At 44.9% G+C, this 13,913-nt stretch overlaps 1 protein-coding gene and 1 long non-coding RNA gene across 2 annotated transcripts in view; one reads left to right on the top strand and one right to left on the bottom strand.

The window, feature by feature from the left end:
* Positions 1 to 13,913, top strand: part of Rim2 (replication in mitochondria 2) — a 145,851-nt gene that overhangs the window by 74,817 nt on the left and 57,121 nt on the right. The window lies entirely within an intron of this gene.
* LOC143427669 (uncharacterized) lies at positions 6,049 to 12,119 on the bottom strand. The gene is made up of 3 exons (XR_013102339.1): positions 12,015 to 12,119; positions 6,671 to 8,189; positions 6,049 to 6,591 (listed from the first exon to the last, which is right to left on the bottom strand). It is a non-coding gene; the product is annotated as an uncharacterized LOC143427669 (long non-coding RNA).

Here is a 13,913-nt window from a genome sequence, read left to right as displayed (position 1 = left end):
ACTTATCTTTCGCAATGTATTTTTCATCCTCCGTGTACCTTTTAAATAATTCAGAGATGTAATTGTCCGCAAAATTTACTTTTCATGATCCTTAGAACGCTTTTAGACCAACAACACTGGAAAACTGGGCAAAAAAAGATGACCCAAAGCTGGATGAGCTGATCCCACCCCTCGACCCTAACCAAGCCACAATTCACCCTCCGCGGAGGCAACCGAAACGATTCTGTTTCATAGCAATACGGTCGCCTTAACACCCTTCTTTTCAACCTTTTCTACCCTAATATCGAGACATTACAGTACAAAGAATTTTGGCAAGATCCTCGCCTATCAATCAAACATCTGGTACGTACAATAATTCTGAGTTTAATCTAACTTTGGCCATTTCGAATGTCTTCGTGTTCCATTATTCAAATTTGTAGAAGTTCTAAGTACAAGTTTCGCTACTTCTACGGACGATGAAATTTTATTTCTTGCTTAGAATAAATTCTTAGCATATCACGGGACGCCCTGCACGTTCATCGGGATGTTAACGCCGCGCTCGACAATCAGCACAGTCTTTCCGAGCAAAAACAAGTTTCTCGTGTGAAAACGTTACGTGACTCCGGCGGCCTGGATTCGATGCTTTGCTCAGGAGTTAAGCCACGACGCGGGATGCAAAGACATCCGGAATGCGTGATGTTATTAGCGAGAAGATCGGTTCGAACGCAACCTGCATACCTAATCACGCATCCATGATTGCGATCACGACCTGTCCTCGACGGGGCTTCAACATCTCCACGAGCCAGCAGATAATATCTTCGTTTCTGCTTATAGACATCCCGAAGGCCTTCATAATCTTGGAACTCGGTCACCTGTCACTCCGTAACACCTACGAATAGATTAAAGTATCGTAACAACAATTGCGAGCGGGATTAAAACGCTGGAATGAATTCAGGAGCAGGGGAGGAGGAACAAAGTATGATTATTAAAAGGATATCTCTTAGAAGATAACCAGACCAATCGATCATCCGACAAAAAGAGTCTCCGATGCCGACCCCTCCGCCGTTCCTGATTGTTCCACTATGTCGTACAAAAACGCTGTACCGCCTAGAGTGAAAGAAATCCATCGGACGAACGCCGCAAGACGGGCAATCCGCTCTAAACGGGCAACGGAGAGAAGAAGCTTCCTAATGAAGGGCTGCAATTACACCGTCGTTGTCCATTTTTAGGTTCACTCCGTTTCCCAGCGGAATTCTTTCGCTCTAATCGCGCTGTACATTCCTAAAAGGCTTCATTGCGGTGGCCAGTCTGTGTTAATCCTTTCGTACAGCCAGACGGAATCCCAGTTCACGTCCCGGGATGTACCGGGAATCGGGATCTCTTGTTTATTATGCCTGTCCTCTCCGCTTCCTCGTTTCTCTAGCGCGCTCTATCCGTTCCACGGGTCGAGCCAGCGGCTGGAACATCCCAGTTTCAGCTCGCCTCCCATCCGGATAATAATAGCGACGTCACTGTACAGATTTTGCGCGTGCAAATTTCGTTTCAGCGAAACGAAGGGGCGTCCGTTCCACACGCGCGACCTGTGAACACCGGGTGATTTCAGTCCCTGCTCGTTTTAAAAGCACCCGCGCAGAGATTTTGTCAGGCTAAAAATAGAGCAGCGCAAAATCGAAATCCTTCGATGACGTACCATCGTAGACAGATGTTTGCGAGTCGATTACACGCGAGCGGACGCGCTTCGAGGCAGCAATCTAAAGCCCATGAATTTAAAAAAAGCAGGAGAGCGCGTCCAGACAGGAGTAACGCGCCACGTGCCGCGCCGAATTGAACAGGCAGCCTACTCGTGTGCGTTGTGTGACAGTGCGTTGCATGATACATTGCGTTGCTCGTTGCGTGACGCGTTTCGTCGCGTGTTGCATGACATGTCGCGTGGCGCGTTGCGTTGCCTTCTGCAATCTACACTGATTCAATATATTTCACAGGACTACCGTATTTTTATATATGTATTTAAAGGTGACTTTGGTCTGAAGGGGAACCAGGGAGTCGCCTCCCCTGACTCTCAGCTGATTCGAGACGAAGCAGCGGCGAAGAGAAGAGGGAGGGCAGTTGAGATTGGGTGCTCGAAAGCAGCAGGTGTATCGCAGTTCAGAAGTAATCTTGCACGTTTCCTGTTACAATAAAGAATTCCTACATTTATTAGGATACTTTCTACCTCACGCGTCGCTTGAATATTCTACGGGAATGAAACGCAATCGACTTCGAGCGTATGTCAGACTCGTTTTTGCGACAACTCCATAACGTTGAACCAGACGTACTTCATTAAGTTACACTGATTGCAGGGTCCAAAGTTTTTCCCCAGGATTAATCGACTGGTTCATCCCCTCGACGCGCACGGATTCGCGCCAGGTAGCATTTTATTAGCAACCGTTCCAGGGCTGGAAGGTGTCGTTCCTCCTCTTCTTGCCCGCACCAACGGCCTATCTCGCCGCGCTCGTTTTTCCTCTTTAGCCGCGGCCAACGGAAGGGTCACTCGGTCTGGCTTTCGTCGAACGCTTCCCAGATCTGAGAAATGGCCGGCGGCCCTGGTGAAATGAAGATATACGCTGTCTGCGACACCGTGAATACCGCCAGCTTCGCCGATACGCTATAATAAGACGGAGATCGTTTGAAATATGTCGAGAAAAAAATTCTCGACCAACGTCCACGGTCTACGGGTGTCCGTGGTGCGATCAGGGGAAAGAGGAACGACGAAGTTCTGATGATTTAAGGGCCCAGATTTAGAGACTCCGACTTAATCCGCTTAGGTCTTCTCGCTGCTGAGTTTAGCGAAATGTTTTCCCTTGTTGCTCCCCTCTGTTGCCACTGGCTGACTTCGTCCCCTTAATTAGCCATTTGGACCTAAGCTCTTCGTTCTTCCGGATGAAACGTTTGCGAAACTTTTCAAGGCTTCAAATGTCGTCTTTTGCGTGTTCAATCTTGGGACGTCAGATTGGAGGAGCTCGCGCTATTGGTTGATCGATCGCGCGACTGTGAATCCGAGATAGAGAAGATGCAGATGCATGGGAGACCTGTTAGAATCGATCGACAGCTGAAAGGCGGGAATACGAAGGGAATCATGAACGTTTTAATGGATAGATCGTGTCGAGTGTTACCTTCCCATCTCTGCAGACACAAAGGGCGCAAGGGAAACTCTGAATTTCCCCTAGATGGGTCCATGTTCCTGGCTTGCTATTCGGCGGGGCCGGTGAAATCTGTAAATAATGCGTTTGTGATCAGTTCCGGAAAGAAGCTGAAGCACAACCTGCGCTAGGTCGGTCGGAGGTTGCCAGCAGGTGGCAGGTTCGCCGCGTATCGATTTCTTACGAATCCAGCCGGGCTTGGAATCGCTATAGGACTGCTCTCGAGTAAAACGGCCCTGAAGCGAGCCTCTCGAGCCATCTCGAACTTTGTGCAACGCCCGATCGTCCCCTGGCCGAGTCTCTCCCACGGGAGACATTAGAATAAAAGTAGGGAGCATAATGTTGACGAACTTACGAGGCCCGTTTGTACCCTACGAATAATCGAAACATTCCACAGGGGAAGCTCACGCGCGAGTTGCGAAACTTCTGGGGATAACCATTTGAAAGAAACACCGCGAACACCTAAACAAATCGTTCCTCGATCGTTTCCTTCCTCTGCGACGAGTAATCGCGCTCCCTACCTAATGAATTAATTTCAATTCGAGCTATTCGTGGGACAAACACCTATGTAATTAAATAACGGCGAGCAGAGGTTGAAAAAAGTTAGCCAAATCAGTTCGCTTTCACATGAATCGCGACACCGTATTCCTGATAGCCCCTTTTACCTGTTGGCGCAACCAATTCGCAGGGAGCGTGCTCGCAGCGAAAACACGCCTGCGTAATTTCAACCAGGCCGCAAGCTTACTTCCATTCGGGCCAGATGTTCGTGTACACTTACTTGGGAACTTCTTATTGCCTGCTCAAACATCAGCTATTTACCCCGACTTCTGAATATTCCGCGCCAACAGTGCCGCGTAGTACACAATACCAAAACCAATACCAATAGAAATTGTTAATTAGTTCGGCCTCGAGGGCCCTGACGCTAAACTAAATAAGTAAAACCCGGTGGAGCAATGTCGGTTTTAATGTAAACGCGAACGGATCGGATCTAGCCCGGGCCTAAAGGTCGCGGGCAAATTAGTACGTTTCCCTATAATTTTCTGTTAATAAATTTCACCACGAAGCGAGTCTGAGAAACGAGAAAGTGGTCATTGTTGCGAGCGACACGAAGATCAGCTTGCGGATAAGAGCGTAGGAATACGAGACGTTGATCGAGGTTGACCGGCTGGAAATAAACCGTGTCCGATTTGCAGGTCATTCTTTACGTCACACCGAACGACGCGGGGAAGATTTTATTCGTCGCTGCCGGTATTCCGTCCACTCGCGTTTCTTGATTGACTTCCGTTCTTAACCGCTGCACAGGCAGCAATTTAAAGAAATCATTCCCTCTTTAGACAGAGTCTCTACGGCCAGCCGAGGCGATTATTTCGCGTTAAGCTAGATGATACATTTGACGTTTTTGCGTTTCATCCATGACCCCACGCGCGGCCGTAAATGGCCGGGATTAAATTTCATTTAGCCGCGCTTCACAATCGCTACTTTAATACGCAGGGTGACGTCGTAAATCGTGCCGTTCACACCTGACCGCAATTTTCCACCGTTATCGGACCCCTTCTCGGTCCAATCGATTCTGAATACCGTCGCGGCTTTGTCACGATCTCGTTAAAATTGTCCTACGGTCGAAAGAAGGCACCAACTGTTCCCCTCTGAAATAAAGAAACGGGACGGCGGATCGATGGTATGGAATTTTCGACGGAACACGCCGGAATTGAGAGCCTTTTGTTTGCCGTTCCACGGGTACGCTTTTCGAGTTATTCGAGTTATTGCATGGCGGGTACTAGAAAAAAAAAAAGAAGAAAAGGAAGCAAGAACGGATGGAATATATACACAGAAACGGAAAAAGGGGGGGACAAAAATTGAAAAAGCGCCACAAAAGCTAGACTCGAGTAAAGACGCGGCATGAATTTGTCAGTGGAGGACGGATTATCGATACGATCGTGGAATCGAGCCACGTTCGAGCTAACGGGGATCGTTACAGGCTACATAACGTGTCCATCTACCTCCAATGGGGCGGGTACACGTGGAATTTAAATGAACAGACTGGTTTTTCTGTTCTGAGCGTAATTTTAGTAAATGCGATTCAATGGAGAAAAAAGTTCCCATTTCAACTCTCGTTTCCATGAACAATTGTTATCCTTATCCCGTTTAGCTGCTATAAATTTCCCCGTTTGATTCAACTATGACCGTGTTGAACGACTAAAGAAAATCCACGGAAGAGATTCAGAGGTGGATGTCGAGGCCTCGAACGAGGCTTCAAAGGATCGACAAGGAGGAGAAACGTCGAGCCGGTGCTCCACGATCTTCTTAACTGCACTCTCCTAATACATGATGCTTTTGAAAAGTTTGCTTTTTTTAGAACAGTTTTTTTTAAGCGCGCACTTGACACCGTTCCCTCTTATAAGCTTTATCCAGTCTCTACCTGTCTCTTGCACCTTCCATTCGTCTCTCTCTTTCTTTTTCTTTCTCCCTCTGTGTTACACCGGCATCCGAGGCTGCTCCTAACATCGCATTAAAGAAGGATATATCGTTCACCCGCACGAATTCCGCCCGAGAAAATCCCCTTTCGCTCGGATCTATACGTTCAGGTTAACGTAACCCAGCCTTGCGATTCCCGAATCCTGAAAAAAAGTCGACACTGTATACAACAAGCTATAAATTCAATTCTGAATGATAAAACCCGACTCTTTCTTTAACCATTTAATGTTACCACTAGCCTGATGTACTGGTAATATTAAATAAGTAAATACTGGTGAACATCGTTACAACTTACCCTTATATTTTCGTATAAAAGTTTATGAAAATTCTGAAACGGTTTAAATTCCTCTTCACTTTCCCCTCTCGATGTGTTGAAACGAGTTAATAGAGATAAAAATCCTTGGTAGGCGAGCCTCGTCTTAAACGAAGACGCAACGCGCGGTCTCGTATTAGGTGTATGTACAGATTGGGCTGTGCTGATCGACGAGTCACGTTGCCCGCAATGATCGTGGACCAAGAGGATAACGATTGGTTGGTTCGGACGGGCGTATAAACAAGTCACTTCCGTTGGCAATTGCGTGCCAGTCCATTTGTAAAGTAACACCGATGATTACCAGCAGAAGTAACCCGCATCTTGTTACAGGATGTAATTCAGCCACGCCGTGCAGCACCCGTTCTCGGATCGTACAATAATAAATCGCTGACCGCTCGGTACGTTTTTCGCCGGTAAACCTGGTCTCACATGGTGGACGGGGCTTGTCATAGGCTCGAGCCACCGGTTGGGCTGGAATTAAAGTTCAAGGACGAACGCCAGCCTCGCTACCGACCGGCATTCCCATGTCGCTGTCGTCCCCGCGATGGCTGTCAACGGAGTAATTGAAACCGACCGTCAGCCGGCTTTCTACGGACCCGCTATGCGCTTTCCTGACCTTTCTCAGCTTGAAAACCTCTTGTCCACCTACGTTTCACGTTAACACAATTGTTAGTACTCTTTGAGTACTATTTTCCAGTCTATATATCACCAAGGATGATCTTACCGTTGAGAAACATGAATATCCGCTGGGGCTTCTCTGGCTGTAGTCGAAATTTGATTAAAAATCACGCATGAGTGACACTCCTTGTGCACCAAGGGGACGTCAGCAGGCGTCTCAGCGTTTCTTGGAACGCGGAGGCAGAGATAGCGTCGCAGTTTGGTTCCCAAAGCAGACCAGTCGCAGCCAGGACTCATTTTCCGTTTCTTTAACGGCGCGCTGGCTCCCTTTGTGCCTCCCTTATTTACCCTGGCACAGTTTCCGCTGCGGGCAGCGTAGGCTCGCGATCCTAATTGCGACGGCCAGCCTCCCGCGCCCCGTGACGCCTGTTAGCGACGCCACGGCGACGGCTTCCGCGACCCCGTAAAGCGCCAACACGATTCCAGCCGTTTAACAACCGCGCCACACCCTTCGCAATCGCGCCACCTTCGACGACCGGCAGCCACCGGTGGGACACAGATTCCTCGAGGATAATTAATTCTCCGCGTCCTTCTTTCGCCAGAAATCTGCCCAGTGGCCCCTCTGGAGGATTCTTTCGATTTATTTCCACCGAGCAGAAGCATCCTATTTCTAATCTCGAGAGCTTCCGTTCAATCTTCCTTGGCGCCGTTTCGGCACACCGCACGCCTCTCACCGCACTTTATTACTTTTACGCTCGCGTATTGTTTACAGTGTCACGATCACAGGTTCCAGCCAGATATAAAAAGGAGGATAATGCTATTTATTACGGAGAAATTTATGGTTCAACCATGAGCGAGGCTTTGCTGGCTCTCCAGGGCCCGACGCGAAACTTTCCCTAGAATTTCACACGCCCCGCGGTTCTCATCGCTGGCTTTAATTGATCCTGAAACACAACGACGCATTTTTATCTGCAACAAATTTTATCTACCAAACGTGACGGAAATTGAAATTTGCAGACGGAAAGGGTCTAGAGAACGCCGCAAATTTTATGAACATCTCTGTTCTAAACGTAACATTCATTTTTAAGAGTCTCGTGTAATATCGTGGAAAATTACGGCGTGTGGTGTATAAATAATTTGGAGAGTCCCTTTTAGTCGCCTTTTACGACAAGCAGGGGACACTGTGGATGTATTCTACACCCCCATCCACAGGGGGACGTTTTTATACAGATAATAATTTTTATAGTAAGCTTCTATATTTTACCGTACCCTACCACCATTTGTATATTAGCGTGAAATAGTAATTTATCGGTAAAAGATATCCAATTTGAAAGCTTACGGTAGTCGTTACAGGTCCGTTGTCCGTGGCGCCAGAAAATTAGCGATTCGTATCGGATCTGTATCTAAAATCGGCTAATAAATGCCACTGCCGCGGGCTGCTCGTCGAAGTTGTGTTATCAGAATCCTCCAATTATTGGAACTGACGTGGCTTCGGATAACTGCCCTGATCTATAGTTTACCTTTCACTGTTGGAGAAGAATAGCTGACCAGAAGAAAGCTTCCACTGATTTGCATATCCAGTTATCGTCGCTCAATTGGAAGTCGTGACAATGGTTCCAATGGTCCTGAAAAATCGAGCATACTTGAAGACGTAATTGGTCATTTTCCAAGTAAACAAATCAGAATTCCACGAAATTGTTGGAAAACGAGGTAAAATCGGGTTGACTATATTCCGTATACTTACCGTGCGGAGATTTGCAGAGGTAGTAGGATATATCGAGGTACGAAGAAGAGGCTCTCTCGGATCTTTCGCGTAATTTCGTGATGTCTGGAGAATTCGAACGATTGCAAAGCAGGTCGACGTCGTTAGCGCGTTGCAAGGCGATATCAGGGCACACGCGATGGAGAAGTAGCGCAAAAATGGAAGCTCAGGGAGCGGCGCGTCCAATCGATTCAGGGGAAACATGTGAGCCATCCAGGAGGAAACGCTTCGCTGAAGTAGAACGACCTGTGAATACCAACCGGAGCAATTTAGAGCCTCATCATGATTCGATCACTCTTGCTGCATTCATACATCCAACTAAAACATTGAAACGTTCAATTAAATTATCTAAAATACTCGGTTCAATTTTGCATTTATATTACTATAGAAACGTAAAGTTGAATAGTTGCTATAATTTCATCTAACTTCAAAAATATTGCTCGGTCTCAATGGCGTCAAAAAATTCCAAGGCTCGAAGTAAACTGTTCAATTAAGACAATCCGTGTTGCTATCGAATAAAGCTGTCCGACGAGAGTATTGGCTCCTGCTTTTCCGCTTTTCACATTGGAGCAGGATGGAAACCCCAACGTTCGCGTTTAAATTCGTGGAATTTTCGTGAGTCGAGTTGCGCGTCTTCGTGAACAGCTCTCCCAGTCTTGGTAAACGACGCCTTCCTGGCGCCAACGTTCCCTTTCCACCTCGAACCCTTAGGCGAACTTCGAGAACCGTGTACGGGCATAGTCGACCCGATAACAATGCGATCATGTGATCAAAATAATGGCGCACCAGTACAGAAGCCGTCGAATCTACCTTAAACCTTTAATGTGGAATTTAAAAGAATAAAAAAACCTCTCCCTCTCCTCTATTTTAATGGTGTAATTTAAAATGCAGATTAAATTCACATAATCTGGGACAAGATGTATCTATGCTTGGTTAGTGGGTTTTATCTTGGCCTGGCAAATGAATTCTTTGAAAGCTAATGGTTCCAGTTATGTTAGTATTAGGTCTAGATAGAGGTGATTAAGTTTGACCAAGTATGTCTCGTTTCACTTTTTCCTGGGAGCTGCAATGTATTCGCAGGAAAGGAATGGTAATTCCCGACGGAAGTTATGCGCGGGTTTTTGACGTCAACGTGAGAAAAAACGGGTCAAGCTTTTTAGCTGCGTAATTATTTTCCACACGGATGGAGATCAGCAAATAATTTTCATAACATAAATAATTCTCCGCGCAAAGGATAACATCCTTCAACTAGACCCGGACAGCTGAACGTGCTTCTGATAATTATAGCAAATTGTTCGTCGGAAGTGTCCCACCCAGCCACACGATGGGTGTAATGCAATTAAGATCACTAGACGATAATTGAAACGCCGTTACGCCGACCTCGTTGAATTAATTTCAGGATAGCAATAATTAGTTAATCCGAGCATTGATGATTCCGAGGTGGCACCGTGAATCCCGAAAATTACGAGAACCAACGGGGGAAATACCTGAAGGGGTAAAACAAAAGATGTTCCGAAGTATAAGGACGACTCCCTGAACAGAAGGGCCGTCTCTTCAAAGTTTAAAGCGTTCTTTGTCGCGCTTCTTCAAGTACTTCCCCGTTGTTCACTCGCAACTTTTACAATTGATAGCGCGGCTTGATAACACGTCGCGAGAAGTTTCTTAATACTTCCATCCGCAAGATTAATTCACCATAGACACCGCGATCCCCTCGGAAACCACTTCCATCTAGCCGACAAAGCGGTAGAACGGAAAAGCAAAGAAAAAAACAAAAAAAAGGGCAGGAAAGAAACGAGAACCAGGTTGGCGAGGGACATGAAACGGGACGCGTTCGGTCGGGAAGATAGGAAGAGCGGTTGCGGGTGTTGCGCCTGTACAGATATTGATCGGTCAGGTCACGCAACAGGCTGCTTGTCAGGATACTCGTCAGGTTTCGACCCGGCTAGGAACTCGCCTAAAGATTCTCGACAATAACTCACGACCCGAAGAAAGCCTAGCCCGTTACACAACCTGTCAACAACCCCTGGCCTATTAATAATTCTTGGGCCGATGTACGCTCCCGGCTGATTGGCGGGCCAAATAATTTACTTCGCTCTGGGATCGTAGAGACCAAATTGCTCAAACTTCGACGTCGGTATCGGACCCTTTGAAACTCCTGCCATCGCTTACAAACAAACGGAGATTCGCGAAAGACCGAGTGTGGCTAATTGAGTTACCATCTACGAGTCCAAAGCCGATGGAAGACTGGATCCTCGACGACGTGAAATTCGAGCGAAATCTTGAGGATAACAGTTCCGTCTTGTTCCGAGGCATACTTTCTCGTCGATATGCTAATTTATTCAATATTCCTGGAGCGTGGATGTTCAAACGTGAATCAGCGAAGGGGGATACGCTCCCAGGTTGTTGATGAATATTTCCCGAGGTTCCTTCTTTGGGTCAACACGACGAAAACAAGGCGTAGCAGCAGTGGCGGGCTGGAAATTAAGAGAATGCAGATGAATCTGACTGTGGGAAAATAGAGGAGATGTTTTGGGGGCGAGAAAAAGGACGTGGAACTAGCTGTGGTATGGGAAGTTGATGTGCGGTGCGAAGTTGCGATCGGAGCCGACAATGTTCCATGAATACAGGTTTGATTGAACGTCCCATGTCCAATAACGCTGTTGATGTTTGCGCGGCGTTGTAGCGCCGCGGTGCAACGCAGTAGAATGATGTTCGTTCAATGATATCAGGAAGCGGCTCGAATAGAAATGGATTACGGAGATGTTCGACCTCCAGGTGGAAGCGAATCAATTTGTCCGATCAGTGACTCCGAGGTACGCGAAATTAAATGCAGACAGTGATTCCAGTTAAAATTTTAAGTGGAAATCATCATCGTCCAGGTGAAACATAAAACGATTCACAATGTCGAATTACGTAGAATGAAGTCCGAGTTGAGACAAAGTTTCAATCTACTTCATCAACTATCAGGATTTCGCCAGGAACATTTATGCGTTATGAAAATCATCCAGTTATATAATTACGGAACAACGTCGACCAGTAAGCGCAGTAGAAAGGATTTCTAGCGTCTTAAATGCTACTTCCTGACAGTATGCGAAATACAGAGAAGGCAAAAAAAAATAACGTTGACCTATTCACTCATTTTTTTCTGCTAACGTTCCTGTTTTCTCTGGCGACAAATTGTTCTATCGACGCGTACTGCTCGCGGAACAGTTATCACGGCAACGAACGGAATGAAATCGGTTTGAACCGTGTCTAAATAACGAAAGCGTTCAATTTCTTTCCAATGCGCTGGCAAATAAAAGTAGAAATATAAAAATCAATTTGAAAGATATTTATACGAAAGGGAACCATTGCTCTAAATTCTAAATATAGTGTAATATAACGCTTCATCTCGAAGGTTACGATATTTCCAAGAACGCATGTAGCGTGGAAAAATTTTCCGAGCTCGTAAACGTTGCTATTTCTTCAGATAGCGATACACAACCTCTGGATAGTAGCGCTCCTCCACGCGTGCAGGAATTCCAAGGTAATCTCTGTTCCGATGAAACCCTTTGAAAATCGTCTGCTATCCGGAATACAGAAAATGCAATATTCCAAAAGAGGCAAATCCACTTTAAGCTGGGTGTTTCATGCATGGCTGGACAGATGGGAAGAAATAAACGAGACTCAAGTTCGATTCAACTTTCACCTTACTATTTTCCTATCCTCTGTGCACACCTCTGCGACGTGTACTTCCCTTACTCCTCTCTCCTGTAAGAAATCGATAAATACGATTCAGTCCACAGAGCGCAATACCTGATACTGTATTTTTAAAAACTGCTCAAGCCTCTTTTAATTTGATTTGATAATCGTAGGAATCTGTCGTATCTTACAGACTAGTATGAAATATCGATGGAGTGTAGTTAAAGTAGTTTTCAAGTCACGTTATCACTTTCGTGTCGTTGGCAACTTTACCAACCGTGTATGAAAACAGAATTCTTCTTTACCGTCGATGTGTGTATATATATATATCAATTTCGCGTTGAAATATAAAGTCTAACATCTCGTCTTTAAACCATTATTAAATTACTAAACACTCTATTTCAATCTATTCTAATTGCATCGTGCTGAGTTTAATAAATTATTCAATCATTTGTAATTCGATTAAAAATCAAGATGATAATTCATTAGTGGGGGAAAGATAAATTTCAACTTACATTTCTCTGGTATCAGCTATAGCTTTAGATCAGAAAGTAACACAAGATGTTCCCTACGCTTTCTTCTCGCACTTTCTAAACATTTTAAGTATGGAAACACTACTTAGTTAACTTAACAACGCAAATTTCAAGAAAGAACGAAAAGAGACGCGATGGTAATGGCAGCTCGAACTGCTCTGCAACGAATTTGAACGCAACGAACAAATGCTTGACCGTGATTGGTCGAAAGATTTTGAATCTTTGTACGTTATTACTATTTCGAATTCCTTCTTTGTTCTCATTGTATCACTAATTACGCCAAAATTGTATCATAAAAGCGAAAATTTGCAATAATGAAGCAATATTTAGCAAAATTTTAATATTGAGAACAAAGTACCAAAAGTAATACGCATGTTTTAACAAACGTAGGAGTAAAATTTTAGCTCACATATATCCGAAGAAATGTTAAACAATTTACGGCAAAAATCATAAATTTCTGTTTCTTATTCAACCTGGCTTGTTTTCTTAACGTTTGAAATCCACAGAGTACAATTTAATACAATATAATAAAATATTCGTGTCTACTTACAGAGGAGAGATGCAGTCACGACGAGAGCACGAAGAGAAAGGAAGGAAAATCGCGCGCAGTCTACCTGCGCCGTAAATTAGCAACCGTGATTGGTCAAATTTAAATTCACCTTCTTTGGCGGGAGCTAATGGCAATTCAATTTCGATGAACATATTAATTTTTACCATAAAGAAAGCTACAATATCTGTTTCTACGTTCTACTTATGGCAGGAGTTTAAAGCTCCAAAAATTTTGTTTTTTTACTATGTGTACCTTTGTAAGGAAAATATGCTGCTTGCACTGATACAGCAGCATGTACTGGCAACAAGCTGATTTTCTTAAAATTTGTACTCTACGTAGCACCTGTTCTCTGATATGCCTCTGCAAATTTTTTTACTACATTTAATCCTGTTTTATTAAACCTTTCTGCTTATAAAATCAACCAATTTCTTCCAGAGTATTCTGCATGAAAGAAACAGGATGAGAATGGTTCCGGGAAATAGTTATCGGAAAATCATTATCAGAATATATTTCGCTTACAAGAGTTTCATCAATGGCAGCTGCCTGTCTGTGACGATGAATAATATTCGTTGCACTCTTTCACTCACGAACACGCATACTCAACAGTGCTATACAGAAACAGTTGTGCTGAACACGCGGGACATATCGTTCATTTCATCCACCTAAAAGTAACGGAAAGAAGTTTACGAAAATCTTTTCCAAGAATTCACTGCTACTTTTCAGCACCTTCTAAATAAATGGCTGCATGCTTCAAGGCCGTACACCTAACATCGCAATCCTCTTCTCTGTTAAATAAATATACGGCGTACAGCCGTTGCCGCAC

This window comes from Xylocopa sonorina, chromosome 9 (assembly GCF_050948175.1).
Source record: "Xylocopa sonorina isolate GNS202 chromosome 9, iyXylSono1_principal, whole genome shotgun sequence".
Classification (NCBI taxonomy): Eukaryota; Metazoa; Arthropoda; class Insecta; order Hymenoptera; family Apidae; genus Xylocopa; species Xylocopa sonorina.
Note: the sequence above shows the minus strand (reverse complement) of the source record. Positions and strands in the feature narration are given on the sequence as shown.